Source organism: Mauremys reevesii, linkage group 19 (genome assembly GCF_016161935.1).
Source record: "Mauremys reevesii isolate NIE-2019 linkage group 19, ASM1616193v1, whole genome shotgun sequence".
Lineage (NCBI taxonomy): Eukaryota > Metazoa > Chordata > Testudines > Geoemydidae > Mauremys > Mauremys reevesii.
In genome coordinates this window covers 7,307,750-7,316,124 of record NC_052641.1, presented here as the reverse complement: position 1 = coordinate 7,316,124, position 8,375 = coordinate 7,307,750, and positions in this window count along the sequence as shown.

Below are 8,375 nucleotides of genomic sequence, written 5' to 3'. Positions count from 1 at the left end.
TCCTTTTCCCCTCAGGGTCTTAAGTCCAACCACCCAAAAGATCACCCCAAAGTCTAACAACCCAAAAGTCTCTGTCCCTGGTCAGTGCAGCTCTTCTCCTCTTTGGCTCTGTCTTCTGCTGCTTCCATTACCAAAGGCCCCAGCACAGCTCCTACCACTGTCATGCAATATTTCCTCTGCTGTTAGTGAATCATTTCCATTGGAAGCCGCATCTACCAGTGGCGAACCTTCCCCTCTGTTAGTAAAGCAAACACTGGCTCAATGATGTGCTTTTCACAGACCTTTTTTTTTTTTTTTAAAACATACAAGACAGTTCATTTGCATCAGAGCTAAAAAACAAATGCCTGGCTGTGCCTTAGGTGAATTAGAGAGGTGGGAAGGCAAAGTGTAACCATAATAGAAGGAGACACAATTTGTCTGGGTACTGGGGAGTACAAGAGAGGGTAGCTACCTCTGCCAGGAGCACTGTTCCCCGGAGGGGGCATATCAGAGAAGAGCGATGGTGCAAATAGAAGAGTTCTGCAAGGATCTCAGGCTACATCTGCCCAGCCCAGGCCTCGGGCGGCATAACAGGCCATAGTCTCTCCCACTGACGCTGGTATTACTCCCAGGGCTGGATTAAAGCAACCCGGGGCCCTAGACTACCCCGACATGGCCCCCACCAACTTGGATTGCTGGTGGCAGGGCCCTCCTCCCCTTCCAGGGAGTCAGAGACAGTGGCATGGGGCATCCTTTTCCTCCTCAGAAGGGACCTCTTTCCTCTCCGAAGAGACAACGCTGGCAGCAGGAACGTCCCCTCCCCTGGTACCTAGTCCAGAAGCAGGGGTTTAATCTACAGTCGTCATGGAGGGGGTGGTTGGCCCAAACCCGAGCAGTGCTCTGACTAGGTCACACCACCACTCACTCCAATTTGGCCTGGCCGGCTGCCTCTCATGGTAAAAACCAAAACAACATGTCGGGCCTCCTGCCGCATTTGGGCCTTAGGCACATGCCTAGTTTGCCAATGCATTAGTCTGGCCCTGATGACCCCACTGTGACACGCAGCCCCTCCTCGTGTGTAGCTGGGGAGCTGTGCCCCAAGGGAAGAGACACCCCTTTGGGGCCCCTGCCAGCTCCACGGCAGAGCCCTGCACTGTTGACTTCCCCCAGCAGCAGGAGGGAAGGGGAAGGGGAAGCAACTTCACCAGTCACTCTGGCAACCCTCCTCCCTCGACCGAAGGGAGGGGGGGCGGCAACAGCAGCCCCCAGCATCCTGTTCGAGGGCAGAAGACAGCCAGGCAGCCATCAGTGAACAGGGCAGAGCCCCTGGAGCCCAGGAAAGCAGGATGGAGGCTGTGAATAGCCCAGTTTCCCTCACATGAAAAGCCCAGGCAGGGAGAGGCGAGGAAAGGAGGTGTCCCCGCAGCCAGCCAGTGCAGAACTTCCAGGCCCAACAACTGGCCTGTCTGCGACCTCAACCTGCAGAAAAACCCCAGGAGGGGACAAGCTGCTCCTCCTGCCGGCAACTGGTGACAGCTCCTCTCTCCTGCCACCGCCTGCAGCCTGCTGGTCCCGCAGCAGCCCACACCAGAGCTGGGATTTCAGATCCAGAGACCCAACCTGCCTGCAGCTGAACCTGTGGGCTCCAAGCTTTAAAGACTGGCAGCACCATTTCAGAAGGGAGTTGGTGGTTAGGCCCTCCCAAGCGATCCCCAAGAATCATTCACTAACTATGATTTATGCCCAAGAGCTGCTGGCCTGCACCAATCTCTTGAGCAGTCAGCCAGAGAAGGAACCTGAGTGAGTGCCCTGTGTTATAGTTAGCTAGGTAGTTGGGGTTCAGTCTTGCACCATTAGAGCATACTGTAGCTGCAAAACAACTTTCATCTACCTGGATCATCGTGACCTGCACTGTCAATTCCCAGTATAATAAAGTGTGTTTGTAACAGCATCTCCTTATAGGCACAGCCGGCTCCAGGCACCAGCTTAGCAAGCAGGTGGTTGGGGCGGCCACTCCAGAGAGGGGTGGCACGTCCAGCTATTCGGCGGCAATTCAGCGGAGGGTCCCTCACTCCCGCTGGCTGCTTTGGGTGGCAAAACCCCTGGAGCCAGCCCTGCTTACAGGCCTGTAACGGGTCCCCGCATGCACCACCTGGGTCCTGAGACATGGGGAACAGTTGGAACTGAGGAGGGGAGACACTTTTGGTTAGGAACACTGGGGACTCTGTGGTCATGTGGCATAGTGTTTTTGCCAGCATAGTCTTTAGCAATTAAAAAGCATTAATACCTCAAATCATTTAATATTTTTTTTGCTTATATATTTCTCTTTAATCAAACCCTTACATAAAGTTTATAGCTTTTTGTTTGCTTATGTGAGTTTGAATTATTGGTGAGTTTAAGTGTGGTAGCCACGGCTTTTGGTCTACACTGCAGAGTTAGGGAGAAGCTTTTGTCGCCCTAACTCTGTAAGCGTCTGTTGCTTCCACCAATATAAGTCATCCACTGTACCAATTTAATAACGCCACTTCCTCGAGAGGCATAGTGCTTAGGCTGGTGTAGTTCGGTTGACGCAGCGTCAGTGTTGACACTGCATTGACTGTTCTGGCTGTCAGCCCCAGGGTGGCAGGGCTCTGGCTCTCAGTGCCTCACAATGCTCCTGGCGAGGACATGAACCACCGCTCCATGGACACCCTTGGGGTATTTGCTATTAGTTACAGGGACAGTAAAACTGGCCCTTTTAAATCTCCTTCCCGTTGCTCCCTGATTCAGCACAGTATCGACTGTGGTCTCCTCCAGCAGTTCACAGGTGCAGCCAGGGAGCCAGAAAGAGAATAATTTCTGACATATGCCTCCTACGTGGTGGTGTGGCTGGGAGAGGCAGCCTGCTGTCCTACCTTGTAGGCTGTTCTGCTTCACTGCCAGAAGCCACACACCTCCTAGCTCGGCTCCAGTGTAACTCCCTTCATCAATTCTGAGCCTCATGCCGCAGTGTCTGTAGTGTTGGCTTCGGTTGAAACAATAGCAGCACCTCAGACTCTTCCTCAGAATGACCCCTTCCTGTTCCCTGTGCGGTTCCTGTCTCTTCCCTTTCCGTAAAAAAACAAACCAACCAGAGACTCTTCAAATGGCCATGCCTGGCTCCCCAGGCTTTAAACCTTGCCTCACCGGTAGACTGTCAATACCCGTCTCTGACGGTCACTCCCAGTGTGTTTGCAGCCTGGAGAAGACTCACGTTCCGCAGAAGTGCCACCCCTCTCCACCAGCTCACGCATCACCCACGGCCGTGTCGGACATGGGATCCTCCTCTAAGATGAGCACAGAGGATCCAGCCCCCATGACAACAAAGAAGCATCACACTCCTCTCCCCAGGGAGAATCGCCATGCAAACAGCGATGTTCCTCAGGAGCTTGAGATGACTGAGTTAAAGGCCAGCATAGATGATCAGCATCAAGAGAAGATTGCATCATCAAACAATGAATGGAAGATAGATGATAGATGAGTGATTATTATGGAAGATATAATAATAACAGAAATGTTCATGGAGAAGGAGAGTGGGGGGAAATGGAATCCAAGAAACATAAATAACTTTCAAATTTTTTTTGTGGCTTAGTGTTGTGGCATGACATACTGTTTGAAATAAATGTTGTAAAGAAAATTTTCTGAAGACTACAGACCAAATATTCAGCTGGCTAATCAATCCAGGTCCAGAACACCAAGATGACCCCCTCCTACCTACCCATATTCATTCCCCCCATCGTCCAGATCAGACCCCCCACACACACTGGGGGGATTTTGATAATTTTAAATCTTTCTATCTTCTCAAGCATGTGATTGATTAGGCTGCATCTCTGCTGAAACTGCCAGAGACACAGCATAAGCTCACTGACATTCTCCATGCCTCTTCCACGGATTGCATTGCCTATTAATTCTGCCATTATAGACCTGGAAGACACAGGCCACAGCTCCACCTTCTTGTAAATATTCAGACAAGAAATATATTAGCAAAAAAAACTCACATTTTTTTATGTTTATGTCTATTATTGGAGCATCTCCAATAAACAAAAAAAAACACAATACAATAAAACAATACAAACCGAGCATCTCAGAAGGTTTCTCACCATTACATCAGACAAATGGGTTCTATGGGTTTCTGGAAGTTATAACCCATCATGAGATTCCCATCTCCCCACCCCTATTCACCCCCCCCACCCCATCCCACCCCCCTCTCATGGACCCCCCCACCCTGCATAAATTACCTCCTGCAACCTGTACCTCTCAAATACCTCCTCTCAGTAGAGGGATCCTCATTGTCAGAGGAGGATGCCTCTATACTTCAGGCCAACATCCAGGATGCTTTATCCTCCTTTGCACATCCTCCTTTGTTTCATAAGCCCTTTGTTTCATAGCTGCTCCTGGTGCTGTTGGTAGCTCCCTCAACATAGGTAGCTCCTTTCACACACTTCATTTCACCTCCACCCGTTTGGACTTTGTTTCCCCGTGAGTTTTTTTTCTCCAAGAGTTTCTTTCTCCCATCTTCAGCCCCATCTTCGCATCGGCTATTTTTGTGACATTAATTATAGTCCCCCCATTGAAAGCTTCTCCATATATGGCTTCTCCATACCAACAGGCAATGGATGCTTTATTGCTCATTGCAACTCTGTTCATAAGACTCAAGCCTCCAATCCAAACCCTTCCAACCCTAACCCAACCCATTCATTGCACCACATCCCCACCACACACCCAACCACGGCATTGCAACCCAACAAACCCCCTCAATGTACGAACCTCATAGCAACTGTACAAAACAAGTCACAGCCACAAACCGCCTATGCCTCCAACCACTAGGACACATACATGCAACCACGTTTGTCATGAAACTTGTCATGAAACATGCGAGAACATACTTCAAGCATGGCTCCATACAGCATACATTCACACATTCCTCACATTCCACACACTGACCATTGACCATCCACTACGATAAATATGCTCGTGGACACACCAGACAACACCATTCCAGGGTGTCTCTGGTGTCGTTCAACCACCCATCAACGCCTCAAATGGATGCATCTCTCTTCTGCTGGGGGCTGGGCTCTCCTGTCTGAACCATCCAGGGCAGAGGTCAGGTCAGATGGTCATGCCATGCTCTACATCAATCTATCCCAGGTGGTCCGTGGTCCATGATGCCAGCATTTTTTTTGCCCCCTCGTTTGCAACAAGACAACAAGATCCCTATAGAGACAATTGCCCCACCATGTTTTATATCAGTCGCCAAGGTGGGACTCGGTCTTACCTGCTCTGCACAGGAGCGGTTCACCTTTGGGAGTGGTGCATCTCCCACAACATAAACCTTAAAGCAGCCTACCTACTGGGATGCCAAAACAGCACAGCGGACGAGCTAAGCAGAAACTTCTCCCAGACACACGAATGGGAAATGGGCCCAGAAATCCTCACCGCTATCTTCCAACACTGGGGTTTCCCCACAATAGACCTTTTTTGCAATGCCCCACATTACCAAGTGTCCTCAATACTGTTCCCAGGCAGGACTCAGGGGAAACTCCCTCGGGGACCACCTTCCTCATGAAATGGTAAGTGCCTCTAATGTACACTTTCCCCCCAATTCCTTTGAAATCTCGTGTCCTTTACAAGTTAAATTAGGACAGATCCCGAGTAATTCTGATTGCACCAATATGACCAAGACAAACCTGGTTTCCCTACCTCCACTGTGGCCCCTCCCACTCGTACCTCATCTACGCACACAGGACTCAGGTCATCTCTGTCACCCCAACATCCCACTCCTCCATCTCAAGGCATGGCTAATCTGTGGCTGACACCACTGGAGACAGGCTGTTCCACAGAGGTCCAGGATATTTTGATGAACAGCAGATGATTAACCCCACAAAAATACTCAAATGTGGCGTCATATGGTGCGGTGACAAACAACTCTCCCCTCGAACTGCTTCATTACCCACGATACTTGAATATATGCCGACCCTAAAAAAAATCATGTCTTTCTATCAGTTCACTCCAGGTACCCTTATCTGCAATCACAGCTTTCCATTCCAAAGTAGATGGCCTCACTATATTCACGCATCCTCTCACTAAACGCTTCCTCAAAGGTATACAGAATACTTACTCTACAGTCAGAGACCCTACCCCTATGTGGGACCTTAACTTAGTCCTCATGGGCAAACCTTTTGAGCTTCTGGCTACCTTCTCACTATTACACTTGTCCATGAGCATCACCTCCCTAGTCGCAATTACGTGGGCACAACAGGTTGGAGAGCTTGGTGCCCTGATGCTAACTTTACCTTACACCATATTCTTCAGGGACAAGGTAATCCTTCGCCCACATCGGAAATTCATACCTAAAGTGGCCTCATCCTTCCATCTCAACCAGCCCATCTACTTACCTGTATTCTTCCCGAAGCTGCACACTGACAGCAGGGAAACATCTCTTCACACGTTGGACATTCGTAGAGCACTCGCATTCTATATAGATACAAAAAAACATTCTAAAAATCCACCAGACTCTTCTTTTTCCACAACAGAATGATCTCAAGGACTAACCATTTCCAAACAACGACTTTCAAAATGGATATCAGAGTGCATCCGATTATGCTACTGCGAATATAACCCAGAACCCCTCTGGTCTTCGCACGCACTCCACCAGGGCTATATCCATATCAATAGCCTTTCTTAAAGATATACCCACCATTGATATATGTAAAGCAGCTACCTGGGCATCACCCCACACTTTCACCAGACATTACACCCTAGAGAAGCAATCAGCTGCTGATGCTCATTTCGAGGAATTGGTGTTATCCACCACCCAGTAAACATCTCTGAAGCCCCTCCTTCCATTGAAGGGTACTGCTCCATAGTCACCTAAAAGTGGAGCGCCCATAGGGACATTCCTCGAAGAAGAAGAAGAAGAAGAAGAAGAAGAAGAAGAGAAGGTTACTCAGCTGTGCAGTAGCTGATGTTCTTTGAGATAGTTGTCCCTGTGGGTGCTCCACTACCCTCCCTCCTCCCCTCTGCTTCAGAGTGTCTCTTCAATCCTCTGTGGCAGAGAAGGAACCGGGGGACAGTTGGCTGCATGTGTGTGGTACCCACTTAGAGCAGCACGAGCTGGCTGCAGCATGTGTGTGGCCAACCAGGGCACTGCTACCTTAAATCTCCGACTAGAAGCGCAGGGGTGCTCAAACACCTAAAAGTGGAGCGACCACAGAGACATTCCTCAAAGAACATCAGTTACTGCACAGGTGAGTAACCTTCTCTTCTTTACAACAAAAGACCATGATAATGATCCAGCTTCCACGAATTGTGCTACACTTGACAAGGGGGCCTAGTGGTACAGTAAGTGCCATGACTCAAACCTCAATGGGAGGTATTGGCTGGGAGCCCATGGTAGCACCGGAGATGGTATAAACTGGCACGCCTGCAAAGGCAGCAAATATTCCTTCAAACTCTCAGAAATGAAATTTCGGCCTGTTTAGCAATGACGAGATGGCAGCACATGTTCCTCCTGCTTTCCCAGGCATCTTTTGCAGTGAGCACATGTGGCAAAAACTGCAGAGAGGAACCAGCCAAAACCACCAGCCACTAGGAGCAGCTGCAGGAGCTGCCAAAGCAGGGGCCTTCAGCCATTCACAGAACTACCCCTGTTTCTCTGCCCTCTGCTGATTTGTCATTTTGCCACAACCCTTTCCTCAGTCTCTTAACCTCACCATCACACTTATTCCTCTTACCCTTTTCCCTAACCCTGCCCCCTCAGCCTCCTTTCCTGCAGTGTCCCCTCTCCCTTCCCCTTTCTTTCCATTTAGCCGATCCCCTCCTAACTAAACACCCCCCTCTCCCTCCAACAACAAACAAATCGTGGCACTAAAATGACATTTGCTGCCATTGCATTGTTCACTCTGCTTGTGTGTTCTAGCCCTTCTCCACCCCATGTCTGTCCTGTCAATGTAGCTTGTGAGCTCTTCTGGGCAGGGACTGTCTGAGCTCTTCTGGGTTTGTTCAGGGCCGAGCACTCTGAAGCCCAGTTCTTGGTTGGTTCCTAGGCGCTGCCATAATAAATATGGTTAATAATACCGTATATGTCTGCACAAGCTTCTACATTGCAATGCTTGCACTGGCATTGTGACACCACTTTGTGGATTGGGAGCTGTAAGAGGAAAAAAGGGGTACTTTGGAAGAGGAGCAGGAGAAACAAAAACCAAGTAAAGACAACGAATGACAGCAGGAGAGATAGCGTGGGAGTGTGGTTTTGCAACTACCATGAGGAAAGGTGATTTTAAAGCCTGTCCCAGGAACCCTTTATAGGGTCACCGGTCTGTTGGAAGTGGGCACAAATGCTGGGCCCCATGTGCTTCCAAGCTGACTGGGTATGGACA